The sequence below is a fragment of the Kogia breviceps genome, chromosome 2, assembly GCF_026419965.1.
Source record: "Kogia breviceps isolate mKogBre1 chromosome 2, mKogBre1 haplotype 1, whole genome shotgun sequence".
Classification (NCBI taxonomy): domain Eukaryota; kingdom Metazoa; phylum Chordata; class Mammalia; order Artiodactyla; family Physeteridae; genus Kogia; species Kogia breviceps.
The window spans coordinates 79,049,893-79,066,403 of NC_081311.1; positions in this window are offsets into that span (position 1 = coordinate 79,049,893).

Below are 16,511 nucleotides of genomic sequence, written 5' to 3' on the forward strand. Positions count from 1 at the left end.
CTGCTTCTCCAGACAGAATTCATTGCTCCCTAACCTGGATTTCCACCCTTCTAGTGTACACTTCTATTAGAGTGTTTATCACATTGCGTTAAAATTTTTGTTTATGTTCTGCCCTTCTCCAGACACCCTATGCAACCAGGGGGAGTGTTTGGAAGGTCAAGGAACATATCTGATCCATCTTCAACTCCCAATGAACTAGTGTGTGATAAACTAATATGTGTTTCATGAACAGAGTCAAATATATGATACACTTATTAATAGTTCGACAGGGACTTCCCTAGTAGTCCAGTGGTAAAGAATGTGCCTTACAATGCAGGGGATGCGGGTTCGATCCCTGGTCAGGGAACTAAGATCCCACCTGCCATGGGGCAACTAAGCCCACATGCCACACCTACTGAGCTTGTGCACCACAACTACTGAGCTCGTGTGCCTCTACTAGAGAGCCTGCATGCTGCAAACTACAGAGCCCGTGCACCCTGGAGCCTGCGTGCCACAACTAGAGAGGGAAAACCTGCACGCCACAACTAGAGAGAAGCCCGCACGCCGCAACGAAAGATCCTGCATACCTCAACAAAGATCCCGTGTGCCACAACTAAGACCCGATGCAGCCAAAAGTAAATAAAATAAATAAATAAATAATAAATCTTAAAGAAAAAAGTTCGACAATGTAGGTGTATTGTAGATTATTCATTAGATTAAAATTTACACCTACCACATGCTGGGAGCTATTCCAGACATCAGAGAAACAGCCATAAAAGTGACAGGTAAGCTGCCCATCCTCGTGGTCATCACATGGGGGGAGATGGGCAAAGAAACAAGTAAACAAACAAATAGAATCATTGCAGAGAGACTTCAGTTCTGTGAATGAAACACTACAGGGTGATGTGGTGGAGTGGCCAGGAGGCATACTTTACAACTGGGTGGTCAGGGAAGGCCATGCTGAGGAAATATTAGTGACATTTTCTCTGAGATCAATGATAAGAAGGAAACGGTGAAGATTTGGGTGGCACAACATTTCAGACAGCGAACAGCAGTTATACAGTCCAAGGTAGGAATGAGTGTGTCATGTTTGAGAAACTGAAAACTTAGTGCTGATGGAGAAAAATGAGAGAGGGAGTGCCGGTGGACTGAGTTGCATCCTCCCAAGATTCCTATGTTGAGGCCCTAACTCTCTTTATGATGGTATTTGGAGGTGGGGTCTTTGGGAGATAATTAGGGTTAGATGAGGTCATGGGGGTGGGGCCCTCATGATGGCATCAGTGCCCTCATAAGAAGAGGCAGCAGAGAGCTCATGTGTTTTATCTCTCTGTCGTGTGAGGACACAGCGTGAAGGTGGCCGTCTGCAAGCCAGGAAGCATCCTCACTGGAAAATGAACCTTGACCTTGAACTTCCAGCCTCCGCAACTGTGAGAAAATTAATTTCTGTTGTTTTAGCCTCCCACTCTGTGGTATTTTGTTATAGCAGCCCCAGTTAACTAGCACAGTAAGTAAAACCAGAGGAAGTAAGAACAGCAGGCAGAGGAACAGATCTTTTAGGACCTTGTGCACTGGGGTAAGGAATATGAAAATGTCATACCAAGAGATCTCCCCAGGTATGGGGTCCAGCCCCACTGAGGTCCCAGTCACCAACCAGCATCAACCACCAGGGTGTGAGTTAAGGCAACAGCAAGTCCCCCCTGCCTTCCAGGCTTCCCAGCCCTAACATGCTGGAGCAGAGACTAGCCAATTCCCTTATTAACTATAGACACCATGCTGTACATTGCATCCCCAGGTCTTACTTATTTTATAACTGGAAGTTTGTACCTCTTGACTCCCTTCACCCATTTCTCCCACCCTCCCACCCTCCTACCCCCATCTCTGGCAACCACCAATCTATCTATGAGTTCAGTTGTTTGTTTGTTTTCAGATTCCACATATAAGCAAGAACATATAGTATTTGTCTTCTCTGTCTGACTTACTTCACTTAGCATAATGCCCTCAGAATCCATCCATGCTGTTGCAAATGGCAAGATTTCCTTCTCTTTTTATGGCTGAGTAATATTGCATAATATTTTTATGAGTAATAAAATATAAATATATAAAATCTACTTTATACCATAATATATATAGCACATTTTTCTTTATCCACTTATCCATTAATGGACTTTTAGGTTATTTCCTTATTTTGCCTGCTGTAAATCATGCTGCAATGAACATTGGGGTGCATGTATCTTTTCAAGTTAAGGTTTCTGTTTTCTTTGGATAAATACCCAGAAGCAGATTTGCTGGATCATTTGGTAGTTCTATTTTTAATTTTTTGAGGAATGTCTATACTGTTTTCCATAGTGGCTGCACCAATTTACATTCCCATTAACAGCACACAAGGGTTCCATTTTCTCCACGTCCTTGCCAACACTTGTTATTTCTTGTCTTTTTTATAATAGCCATTCTAACCAGTGTGACGTGATAGCTCATTGTGGGGTTTTTTGTGTTTTAAAAAATTATTTATTTATTTATTTATGGCTGTGTTGGGTCTTCATTTCTGTGCGAGGGCTTTCTCCAGTTGCGGCAAGTGGGGGCCACTCTTCATCGCGGTGCACGGACCTCTCACTATCGTGGCCTCTCTTGTTGCGGAGCACAGGCTCCAGTCGCGCAGGCTCAGCAGTTGTGGCTCACGGGCCCAGTTGCTCCGCGGCATGTGGGATCTTCCCAGACCAGGGCTCGAACCCGTGTCCCCTAGCATCGGCAGGCGGACTCTCAACCACTGCGCCACCAGGGAAGCCCGCTCATTGTGGTTTTGATTTTCATTTTCCTGATGCTTAGTGAGGCTGAGCACCTTTTCTTTCTTTAAATTTATTTTTTATTAAAGTAGAGTTGAATTACAATGTTGTGTTAATTACTGCTGTACAGCACAGTGACTCAGTTATGCATATATATACATTCTTTTTCATATTCTTTTCCATTATGGTTTATCACAGGATATTGACTATAGGTCCCTGTGCTCTACAGTAGGACCTGTTCTTTATCTATTCTCTCTATATATAACAGTTTGCATCTGCTAACCCCAAACTCCCAATTATTTCCTCCCCCACCCTCTCCCCCTTGGCAATCCCCAGTCAGTTCTCTATGTTCCTGATCCTGTTTCTGTTTCATAGATAGGTTCATCTGTGTCATATTTCAGAGTCCACATGTAAGTGATATCATATGTTATTTGTCTTTCTCTTTCTGACTCTGAGCACATTTTCATATACCTGTTGGCCATTTGTATGTCTTCTTTGGGAAAATGTCTATTTAGATCCTCTGCCCATTTTTAAGTTGGGCTGGTTTTTTTTTTCTTTTTACTACTGAGTCATGTGATTTCTTTATCTATTTTGGATATTAACCCCTTATCAGATATATACTTTGCAAATATTTTCTCCCATTTGGTAGGCTGCTTTTTCATTTTGTTGATGGATTCCTTTGCTGTGCAGAAATTTTTTAATGTAATATAGTCCCACTTATTTATTTTTGCTTTTGTCACCTTTGCTTTTGGTGTCAAATCCAAAAAACCATTGCCAAGGCTGATGTCAAGGAGCTTACTGATTATGTTTTCTTCTAGGAATTTTATAGTTTCAGGCTTTATGTCCAAGTCGTTAAACCATTTTGAGTTACTTTTTGTGTGTGGTGTAAGAGAGTGGTCCAGTTTTATTCTTCTGCGTGTAGCTGTACAGTTTTCCCAAGACCATTTATTGAAGAGACTGCCCCTTCCCTATTGTATTTTCTTGTCTCTTTTGTCATAAATTAATTGATAATATATGTGTAGATTTATTTCTGGGTTGTCAATTCTGTTCCACCGATCTATGGATCTGTTTTTATTCCAATACCATTCTATTTCCAGTCTTCTCAGTGTTAGCCATTCTGGTGGATGTGTAGTAAAATCTCACCATGGCTTTAGTTTGACGGTTTATAATCGATGCTAAGAACATATCCATATATTTATTACACATTTAGAGACTGTCTTTTTTGAAATGACTGTTAAAGACTTCTGCCCATTTTTCTATTGGGTTGTCTATCTTTTCTTTTTGATTTGAAGCCATTCCGTAAATATTCTGCATACGAGCCATTTGTCAGATACACAGATGGCAAATGTTTTCTCTCTAATCTTTGGCCTGCCTTTGCACTATCTTAGTGGTGTTTTTCGATAAACTTGTCTTTTAAGTATCACTACTCCTAGATGGCCAATTGCTAAACTCGACTTCCCAGTGGGCTCCCCCGCATTTCTCTGGGTTCTCTCTAACCTAACTGCTGCCTGTGCCATTGCCTTCAGGACAATGTCTCCTGCCAGCTGCATTGAACACCCTCGGAGTGCAGTGCACCTGTTCCTGTCCTTTCGGGGCCTGCCCCATCCCAGTGGGCAGATCTGGTTCCAAGTTCTGGTATTTTCCAGTCTTCTCAGACTCCCTGCAGTTAATTAGCTGTGCCCAATCGTGTTCTGAAAATAAGTTCAGGATGTCCAAACAATTGACTTATAAATGAACTTTGGAACCCATGACTTTGTCCATTGGGGAAGCCCTAGATATTCTATTTCCTTCTGCCTTAGTCACTTAGGATCAAGTATCAATACTTCTAGCCAAAAGGAACTGAAATACTAAAACCATAATTGTGGATCATCAAGACACCTCTGCAACTTAGTACAAGCCTACCAATCTATGGGAGAAGTTACACTATGAGAAAATGAAACTTTTAAGCCAAGTTGAGAAATTCAACAAGTAATGATTGACATGTGTCAGTCACTGTTCCAAACTCTACAGAAGTAACAAAAGAAAAAAAACCAGACAGCAATCCATGCATACACGACACATATTTTAGATGGAGCGACAGATAGCAAACAAGCGAAATAAGTAAAACATTTAACATGTTAGGTAATAAGTGCTAAGGGGAGGTAGGCGTGCCATGACAGAGGAGTTGGGTTGATAGTTTTAGATGGAATTTCCAGTTAAGGGCTCACCAAAAGAGTGATATTTGAGCAAAGATCTGAAAAAAGGGAAAGAGCCATGGAGATATCTGGGGGAAGAACACTTAAGGCAGAGGAAACAGCAAGTGCAGAGGCCCTGAGGTGGAAGTGTGTCTTGCGTTGGAAAAGCAGCGAGCATCAAAGAGGCAAATGTGGCTGAAATTGAGAGAGAAAAGAAGAGAGAAATAGGAGAAGAAGCCAAAGAAATGTAAGGGGTAGGTAGGGCCTTATAGGTCATTGACTTACAATACGCATAAGACTATACCAATTTGGTATGGTGATGTTCAGAGGCCAAGTTCACTTCGTGTGTAGATAAGAAGGATGGCTGTAATTTGGGAGTCATTAGGAAAAGCATGCTGCGGCCCTGAGAAAAAAAGGAAAAATGAACCATGGAAAGGAAAGGGCTAGAGGCTGGATCAAGGGTTTGGCTGGGGGTAAGTGAGGAACACTGAGATCCTGAGTCCACAGAGACAAGCAGATTCAAGGAAAGGCCAGGACATAGGGCAGGATTAACAAACTCCAGACACAGAGGTTCAGCAGTGCCTGGCTGGCTTCTTGCAGAGAATTAATACATAAGAGGCTGAGGTCACATTAAGAGATCTTACTGGTACACGGCTCATTATTCAAGGATCAAGTTCTCTGCCGTGTCTGCCTGCTATGGGTCATTCTCTAGTCCCTTAAGTTATTAGGTTTTAAAAAAATATTTTGTGAAGATGTAATGTTTTTTATCAGCAAAAAAATTAGTCCATCTTAGGTACTATACCAGTACTGGAAGTGAGACTTCTTTTATTACTTTTTAAAAAATCAAGATGTTGGCTGTCATCTTCAGCAACATGTGTTTTGTTAGTTCTGACTTAAACTCCTCTTTATGGCAATTCTTCTGAAATAAGATGTATTTTTCTTTGTTGGCTTATTGGGCTCTGGTCTGATATTAGATTGCCTAAGTTGATAGCTCCCTTTGTGTAATAAAAGCTGAAGCTGTCTCTCCTCCTATGGCTTGACAACATAGAACAAGGTAGGTGGACAGTCCCATTGAGGACCACAGACAAAATCTTTCTGTTCTCAGTTTCTTCTTCTTTCCTAGCCTCAGGATCAGTGATGACTCAGGACATTATTGACCTGTGTATGAGTAATCATTGCTAGGTACCAATATTACTGCAAACAGTGGTTTAAAACAACACATTTATTATCTCACACTTTCTATGGGTCAGAGGTCCAGGCACAGCCAGGCTGGATCATCTGCTTCAGCATCTCACAAACCTGCAATTAAAGTATCAGCAGGGGCTTTGGGCTCATCTAAGGCTCAAGGGAAGGACCCACGTCCAAGCTCATGTGGTTGTCAGCAGCATTCGTTTCTTTGTGGGTCATTGGACTGAGGGCCTCCATTTCTCTCTGGCTGTCAGCTGGAGGCTGCCCTAAGTTCCTTGCCAGGTGGGTCTTCCCAAGAGTTCCTTGTTTCCTCAAAGCCAACAAGGAGGACAGTCTCCTGGCAAGATTACTGTCACAATTGTATGCAATGTAATCACACGTATCTTGTCACCATTGCCATATTCTATTGGTTAGAAGCCAGTCATGGGTCCCATCTTCACTCAAAAGGAGAGTGTTATATAAAGGCATGAAGACAAGTACAGGGGCTGTGGGACCACTTTAGGATCTGTCTGCCTCTTGGGGCCAGGAAGACCAGACACACTCATGCATTCAAAGTCAACCTACCATAGGAAGGAACATAGATTTTAGCAGTACATGTTCTACCCAGGAGCCTCTCCTTTATGGTCTTCACGTAAGAGTTTCCTGATATTTTAGCCTCCATGCTCTTCCCTGGTACCTGGAGAGCAGCTCACCCTCACACATGGCAAAGGGTCTACTTCTCCTAGCTGCTGCTACAGCTACCTGGTCCAGGTGAGGTACAGAAAATAAAGTTACAAGTGAGCCTTGCTCAGGTGGCACATATCCAGAATCCTCTCTTAAATACATTTTTTAGTAACATGGAATATTTTCCACAGCTTAAATGTTTGGAAAATATTTAAATAAATTTGACACCCATAAATTATAGGACACTCAAATTAGGTAGCTATTAACAGAGATTTTACCATGGAAAAATGTTCCTGGAGAGGTGGGAACAGTTTGAAAAAACAGTAGATATTTCAAACGTGATTCCTTTTAAATATATGCATGTTATGTGTCTATAAAAGTGGTTACCTCTAGGTGATAAGGAATATAGGTGATTTTATAGTTCTTCTTTTGACTTAGCTATATCAAAAAATACAGTGAAATGTATTACCTTTGTATTGAAGGTCCAAGCTTTAGAAGTGTTTGCTCATTTTTATTTGAGAGTGTGATCTATTTGAGATTGAGGACTGTGTTATGTATCTCTGTATTTCTAGCCCCCTAGCAAAACTCCCTTGGACATATTAAGCTCTTAATAAATGTTTTTTGACAAACTTATGGGTTTCAGAAGATTTAAAACCAATGTCAATATATTCTGTGGAGATATGCAGCAATACTAATTTATATGCCGTGTTACAAACAAAGAAAAAAGTCTCTAAAACTTGCACTCCACTTCTTCTAAGGAACCAACTCCACTCCACCTTCCCCAATGCAATCAACTATTATAGGAGGCAAAGGTGGCAGATGGCATGGTTCTTGGTTAAGGATAGTTTACACAAGTGAAATTCACAGATAATCTAGTTTTTCTTGTTTTAATCTATAGTTTCAACCGTCTTCCTCGATATGACTTCTGAAATGAGTACTAAGAAGAAGAAAAATGGAAGGAATTGTCATTACATTTCTTCCTATTTCGGACCACCACTCTAGGAGTTGATAATGAGTATACAATTGATTTTAAACTTTAGGATGAATGAGGAGGAAAAATAAGGAACCAAGTGAATAACCCTTGTAATATTGGGAACTTACTATAAATAATTCCTTGTTATTTTTTACTTCACCCAAAACAAACTGTTATTCACCAGGAGTGAGTGGGCTAGAGAATTTTTCCCCAAGAGTACTAGATGGTAACATATCACGATATGTTTATCAGTTGTTATTTCAGCACTGCATTTTAATGCTTACACTATTTTTAAGGAATATGGGCAAATATAACTTGGGTCCTATTTTACAGAGGGGAATATCGAAGCATAGAAACAGGCTAAAAAATTTTTACAAGATGGAAAAGTCAATGGCCTATTAAATAATAGATATTAATATTTTTACTTTGAAAGTCAGTGGTCCATCAAATAATAGCTATTAATATCATTGATCAATCTATCCTTAGTATGACTAAGACATTTTTACCTCCTACTCAATGTTTTCTTTCTTTTTTTTAATGTATGAAAAAAATTTTAAATTTTAATGAAGTATAGATGATTTACAACGTTGTGTTAATTTCTGCTGTACAGCAAAGTGACTGTTATACATCTATATATTCTTTTCCATTATGGTTTACCCCAGGATATTGAATATAGTTCTTTGTGTTATACAGTAGGACCTTGTTTATCCATCCTATATATAATAGTCTGCATCTGCTAATCCCAAACTCCCAAGCCTTCTCTCTCCCCGTCGTTGGCAGCCACAAGTCTGTTCTCTATGTCTGTGAGTCTGTTTCCATTTCGTGGATAAGTTCGTTTGTGTCCTATTTTAGATTCCACATGTAAGTGATATCATATGGTATTTGTCTTCCTCTTTCTGACTTAATTCACTTAGTATGATCATCTCTAGGTCCATTGATGCTACTCAACATTTTCTTGATTCCTAGGAAAATAAAACAACAAATAACTCATTAGATCATTGGTCTTTTCTTTTTCCTTCTACAGTCCTAATATTTTACAATGATTAGCTCAGTTTCCCCTTTTTAGTCTACTCTTTGCCTAATCATTTTGTCAGGACCCAAGATGGGGCTTTCAGTTACACACTCTTCAGCCTTGGCTGAGTAACAGAGCTGTACACCAAAGTCATGATCCCAGCAAGAGTTTGCTGGTGTGTTCCATCTTGGGTTTTCCCCTATAATTGTAGCTACTACCTCAGTCTCATCTAGGTTCAAACAGCTGCTGCACTTTCCTCATTTATCATCCCTAAAAAAAAAAAAAAAAAAAAAGACCCTGCTGCCATGTACTAGACACTGTGTAAGGCCTGGCTGAAGGATGTGGTGAGGAAAGGAAAACCCAGTTACAGCTGCTTGCTTTCCTGTGGCCAGAACTATTTTTCCTTTCCCTTTCACTCTGTAACACACCTTCTTTCTCTACCATCTTCCACAAGTCCCTGCTTGGAAGTCCCCTGGCTTTGTACATCCTATGTTTGAAATCTGAGCTCCACCCAGGCAAATCAACAGTCTACTTACCTCTCTTCTCTCTTTTCTTGTCTTTTAGTCTCCTTTTCTCTCTCTCTATTGAAGTCCACTTTTTCTTTAAAAAGGTCAAACTTCAATTAGATCTCGCCTCATATTAACAAATTAATATGAGGTTATGTCACGCCCAGGAGTGCCTAAAGTTGACTATTGTTCTCAGAAATTACATTCAGGGGACTTCCCTGGTGGTGCAGTGGTTAAGAATCCACCTGCCAGTGAAAGGGACATGGGTTCGAGCCCTGGTCTGGGAAGATCCCACATGCCGCGGAGCAACTAAGCCCGTGAGCCGCAACTACTGAGCCTGCGTTCTTGAGCCCACGAGCCACAACTACTGAGCCCACGTGCCACAACTACTGAAGCCCGTGCACCTAGAGCCCGTGTTCTGTAATGAGAGAAGCCACTGCAATGAGAAGCCCATGCACTGCAATGAAGAGTAGCCCCTGCTCGCCACAACTAGAGAAAGCCTGCATGCAGCAACGAAGACCAAATGCAGCCAAAAATAAATAAAATAAAATGAATTAATTTTTTTAAAAAAGAAATGACATTCAGGAAGTATTGTTTCAAGTTAAATTGGCTTCCAGGTCTTCAAATATTTTTTTCTGATGTCAAAAGTAAACATTCTTTCAACAAAACCAGAAACTGCAAGGAACACAGAGAAGAAAACAGAAAACAGAGTTCCATCATCCTGAGTTAATGCTAATATTGGCATACATTTCTTTCAAGATCTTATTTTATGCATGTATGATTGCATATACAAATACATGTTTACTGAGTAGGGATAATTTGAGATACACACTTTTGGTATCTTTTTTTATTTAGCATAGAGACATTTTCCAACATAATTAAATATTCAGTTAAACAGGTAATTACCCTTGAATTACTTTCAGACGTTTCTCTTCATCTATTAATTGGGTAAAAGATCAGCCCAATAATTATGGCCGTTCCTAAAGTTTGAAAATTCTAACTCCACACTGGGAAATTTTTAATCACTAAAAGTAACTTAAAAATTAAACATACGGAAAAAGCTACTATTGCTGTAGATTTTAAACAAAGATTTCATATATTTTATTTTACTTAATGGTGCCATCCATCATGAATACCAAAATGCAGCTAAAAATGACAACAATAGTTTAGTAAGACTGCAGAAGATATTCTAAGGACAGATGAGGAAGCATGACAGCAAATACCTCTGTAGTTTGAGAATAGACTTTTGAGCTCTGTTGGAAAGTCTGGGTCTTCTGTTCAACTATGAAATAATATCCAGGTTAATTTCAATCCTGTCTTTGTGGGCTAGTGGTTAGGGAAATGACCAGAACTGGTCATCTAAGTAAAATATGGTAACCATCAATGAATATTTCCATCATGATTACAATAGTACATAGAAAAAATTTTTTTGAGAAGGGTATATTGTTGTTTAAGAGACCCCAAAATTTATTTGCCTTGATAAAAGCAGGAAACCACACATTTTACCTACTTTCTTAAGAAATATGAGATCTGACTAGATCTGCGGGAAGCTAGATGTTCAGGTAAAGTCTCTCAAGGCCTTGCTGTAGGAGAAAAAGCATCTGATTGGGATTAGAAAACCTGGATTCTCGTCCTGTCATTTTCACTAACCATTTGAGTGATTTGAACAAGTTACTTCACTTATATGAGGCTCAGATTTTTCTTCCAAAAAAAGAAAAAGAAAAGACAAAAATGATGCATGCTTATTGTAAAATTTTTAAGCAACATTTAAGTATGTAAAGTAAAAATGTACTTCGCCTCACTCTCTGAGTCTACTCCATGGTATAACCACTGTTTAAAATTTGGTGTACATCATTCTATTCATTTCTTTATAAGCAGTTAAATATATTTTTAAAATAAAAATAGGATCAGGGCTTCCCTGCTAGCGCAGTGGTTGAGAATCTGCCTGCCAATGCAGGGGACACGGGTTCGAGCCCTGGTCTGGGAAGATCCCACATGCCACGCAGCAACCAGGCCCATGAGCCACAACTACTGAGCCTGTGCGTCTGGAGCCTGTGCTCCGCAACAAGAGAGGCCGCAACAGTGAGAGGCCCGCGCACCGCGATGAAGAGCAGCCCCCGCTCGCCACAACTAGAGAAAGCCCTCACACAGAAAGAAACGAATACCCAACACAGCCAAAAATAAATAAATAAACAAATATGGGGTTAAAAAGAAAAGAATATTATTAAAAATTGGATCAAACTCTATATATTCTTATAATTTACTTTTTCCACTTAATACTGTATTGTGGAGATTCCAACTGCAGTCTTATATTTCATGGTACAGAGATACCCTAATTGGTGAAACAGTTTCCATTACTGATGGACATTTACTTTGACCCCAATTTTTCACCATCTAAAAGTTATGAAACAGGGACTTCCCTGGCAGTCCAGCGGTTAAGGCTCCATGCTTCCACTGCAGGGGGTGTGGGTTTGATCCCTGGTTGGGGAACTAGGATCTTGTGTGCCTAGCGGCATGGCCAAAAAGTAAAAAATAAAAAATCATGAAGCAAGCACATTGGAACATATATTCTCATGTGTATGTATTAGGTTTCTTTAGGATAGCTTTTTTAAAATGAGCCAAAAGGTATATATATTTTAAGTTTGTGTAGGTGGTGAGAAACTGTGCTCCAAAATCATACCATTTGATGTTTCCCCTAATCAAGTATGACTGCTCCCCCTGCACACTTTAACCAACATTAAATATCACATATCTTCTTATATTCTGCCATTCTGATCAGTGAAAATGGAACCTTATTGAAACTTTCTTAATCTATAAAAGCAAGAGTTGGATTGCATGATCTCTAAGGACATCTGGGTTCTAAAATGTTACATGTGGAATTATGTGGAAAACATAATTGCTTTCCCTAAAGACATAAATGTCTGCCATCATAATGGACTTTTCCGGGCCCTTCCTCACCCATCTGCAAAATTATAATGCACAGTCCTGAGAGTTTCTTCTGAGGGTTCCAGAGGAGGCTGGACATCTATTTAGAGATATGGGATCTGACAATCTCATCTGAAGTGAACGAAGACAATTGTTGCTATTTTCAGCAATTTTAACTAAAAGGGAGGAAACAGTACCAAAAAAAAAAAAAGCAACAAAAAGGCTAAAAATATATAATCCTTCCTTCAATACTGTATGTTATAAATAAACTAAGGACAAAAGCTCGGTACTTAAGATCTAGCATTTGACAGGGACTCTGTAACTATTGGTAATAATTCTACTGATGAAACTATCTCTGTTAATGTCTTCTTTCTGGCTAAACTTTAGATATATAGATATTAGGCTAATGCTAATAAAACTTTTAGTTAGCCGTAGGGGGAAAAAAAGATTATGACAGAGCAATGGAAAATCTACCCAGGGGAAGGTTAGTTTGATTGATGTGCCCTTCTGGCTTTGGCACTCAATTGCTCTATTAAGAGTTACGGCGTCTTTTAAGTAGCAGTTTGGAAGCTGTCTCCTAGATTTAGGGTACTCCTGAGTTTCCCTCCAGCTCCAAAAGTCTGTTAAGGCTTATGTCTTAATTACCATTGGTTTTTGTTTAATACTTTCCTTTCTGGTAGCTCTTTTTATTTCATAAAATCCTTGTGCAGTTTAAAAACTTTTACCTTTCAAATTTTCAATCAATCATACTATAAAAATGAAGGGAATAATTTCTAAATGGCACCTGTAGGGAAGTTTTTTTAAAAAATATTTTTTTTATTTATTTATTTTTGGCTGAGTTGGGTCTTAGTTGCGTTGCACAGGCTTCAGAGCGCGTGGGCTCTGTAGTTGTGGCACCTGGGCTCTCTAGCTGTGGCCCACGGGCTCAGTAGTTGCTGTGCATGGGTTTAGTTGGGATCTGAGTTCCCGGACCAGGGATCGAACTTCAGTCCCCTGAATTGGAAGGTGATTCTTTTTTTTTTTTTTTTGCGGTACGCGGGCCTCTCACTGTTGTGGCCTCTCCCGTTGCGGAGCACAGGCTCCGGACACGCAGGCTCAGCGGCCATGGCTCCCGGGCCCAGCCGCTCCGCGGCACGTGGGATCCTCCCAGACCGGGGCACGGACCCGCGTCCCCTGCATCGGCAGGCGGACTCGCAACCACTGCGCCACCAGGGAAGCCCGGAAGGTGATTCTTAACCACTGGACCACCAGGGAAGTCCCTGTAGGGAAATTTATTAAAATGTTAACATAACCCCAGGACTGAACTATTATAATCACCTCCTACTGGCCTCTCTGCCACCAGCCTTCGCTCCTTTGACCTACAACGTCCCTGCCTTATAGAAGATTTGGCTTAGAGCGTCTTCCATATCTGATCTTGGTCTCCCAATCCCACTTCCTTCCTTGCCTTTTTCCTTCCAGCATACGCCACGTTCTGGGCGTGTCAGCCTGGCGGTCCTCCAAACTCTCTATTCTGTATCTCCATGCCTTTTCACAGGTGGACCCACTAGCCAGAATGACTTGTCCCCCAGCATGTCATCCCCTGTTTGTTTCTATTCAACGTTTCAAGATGCAGCTCAAATGTCACCTTCTCTGGGAAGATGAACTCCCCAGGGAAAGCTGACCCCTTTTGTGCCCTCAATGTCTGGTCTTGTGCCTGTTAAACAGATGGCAGAGGTTATTTTCAATGACGGCTTTCTGTACTAGATTCTGCTAACGCCTCTTTCTGGGTAAATATAGGCTCTGTGTATCGGTCATCTTTCCAGCATTTATCAAAGTGCCGGGCATACTGTACAGCCGTAATTAGTGTTCATTGAATTGACTTGAATTGAATGACATAGTGGCAAATGTGAGTGTATTTGGAGACTCATTTTATTGGCGATCATGGAATAAGTTCCAAGAACGCATTGTCATATAAAGTACACTTATAAGTCATGCAAACTCCGAATGAATCACGTCTGTGGCACAGTGATCCTAGGCTCCTTATTATTGGGAGAAGGAGGTATGAGAAAGATTTCATTCTGTTATTTTTACAATCTTCTTTGATGTACTTCTTGTACAGCAGCCATGGTTCCCTAAAGATTCTGTGATCTTTTGAGCTGTTTGAAAGCACATTCAATGAAAACACAAGACTAACCACATGTGTGAAGTAAAATACAATTTGCTTTGTTAGTGTTCATCCAATTAAGTTTTTAAAGGTATACCACCATCCCCAACCTTTAAAATGTTCAAAGAATTTTGACGTGACCAATTTTGGAGCTTTAATGGAATGGATTCCCCCTCTACCTATCTGACAGTCCAAAATAATAACTGCCTATACATAAATACCTCACCCTTTAATCTAAGGCCTTCAATTCTTTAATGTCTGCGATTATGCTGATAGCTTAAAATTTTTATGAGTATAATGACTTTTACAGAAAGGTCCTCTGAGGTACATACTGAAAAATTTCTCAGTGTCTTTATAGGTATATTAAATGGAGTTAATTCATTTCATTACTCCTTCTGTAATAGAAACCTGATTCCCAGAATGGAATGTCTTTTTCAAAGTATGCTGTTTGTTCCCAGTCTAAAGAAAAGCCTTTAAAAAAGAATAGCATAAGGTGTAAACTTCAGGTTATAAAATAAATAAGTACTAAGGTTGTAATGTATAACATGGTGACTATAGTTAGCACTGCTATATGATATATAGGAAAATTAAGAGAATAAATCCTGAGTTCTCATCATAAGAAGCAAAACTTTTCCTTGTTTCTTTCTTTTCCTTTTACTGTATCTATCTACACGAGAGGATGGATTTTAGCTGAACCTAGTGTGATGGTAGGTCAATTATTTCTCAATCAAACTGGAAAAAAATAGCATATCACAAAATGTCCATTTTTATTTAAATACTTGTTAATAGATATTCTCTAATCAATTATATGGAATTATTTATGATGAAAAATGTTAACTATATTAATTAAGGTTCAAATATTAGAGGCTGACTTAAAATGGAAAATGACATTTAAAAATGGTTTGTATGCATAGATAAATTAGAAAAAGACCTTTGATTATATTTTTCATTTTTAATTGATCTTTGATTATTTTTGTTTAAAACTATCAAATTATAGTTTTAAGTTTATAACTTAAATTTTATACTTATATTAACTGTATATTTAATTATATATAATTATGCTTTTTAAAATCTACCATTGCACACAATAAAGTGACAACAGTCTGTTTACAGCTGTGGAATGTTGGATTGTTACAGACTTTCAGATATGGATTTAGGAAGTTAATGGGTCCAAACATATTTTGAATTCCTGATGCATATTTCCAAATTGCGTCTGAAAGGGTAACACCACTTTATAGTATCCCTGGTAATGCATGAAAATATAAATTAAAAATCTGCTTTTTCCAGGAATAAGCAATATTACTTTGTAAAAAAGTTTGCTAATTTAGTAGATATTTGGTGAGTTATTCTAATCTACATTGTTTGCTTTCTAACACAGTTCAACATTTTCCTGTAAATTTAATAATTGGACTTTGTGTGTGTGAATCATTTGTTTATGATTTTTGGCTGTTTGTCTATTGAAATCATAGTGTTTTTCTCATTATTATTATGAGCTATGTGTTATATGCATACATATATACATATATAATATCCTTTTATCTTCTATATTTGCTGTTTTCTCACTGTTGATTGTCTTTTAAAAGTTATTTAGTTTGTTTACACATTATTTTAAAAAGCAGAAGTACTTAAATTTGTCATTTATATGTAGTTATACCTGCTGACCTTCTCCTCAATAATTGTCTTCTGAAACTTCTAGGAAGTCCTCTCTCATGACATCCCCCAAATTGATAAATAAGCAATTCCATTATTTTCTGGGTATTCTAATATTTAAGTTTTTATATAAATTTTTGGCATTTGATTATGATGAGACTTGGTGTCATTTTCTTCTTGTTTCTTGTGTGGATGTTTATTGAACTTCCTGGATCTATGGATTCATCATTGTTCATCAATTTGGAAAATGTCCAGCCATTATCTCTTCAAATGTTTTTTCTGCCTGCTTCCTTCCTTTGGGGACTCCAATTACAAACACATTGTCCAGTTGAAGTTGTCCCATAGTTTACTGATGCTTTGTTCATTTTTTAAAAAAAATTTCTTTTCCCTGGGTGTTTCATTTGAATAGTTTCTATTGCTATGCTTTCAAGTTCACTAATCTTTTCTTCTGTGATATCTACTTTGCCATTATACCCATGCAGTGTATTTTTCATCTCACACGTTGTAGTTTCCTTCTC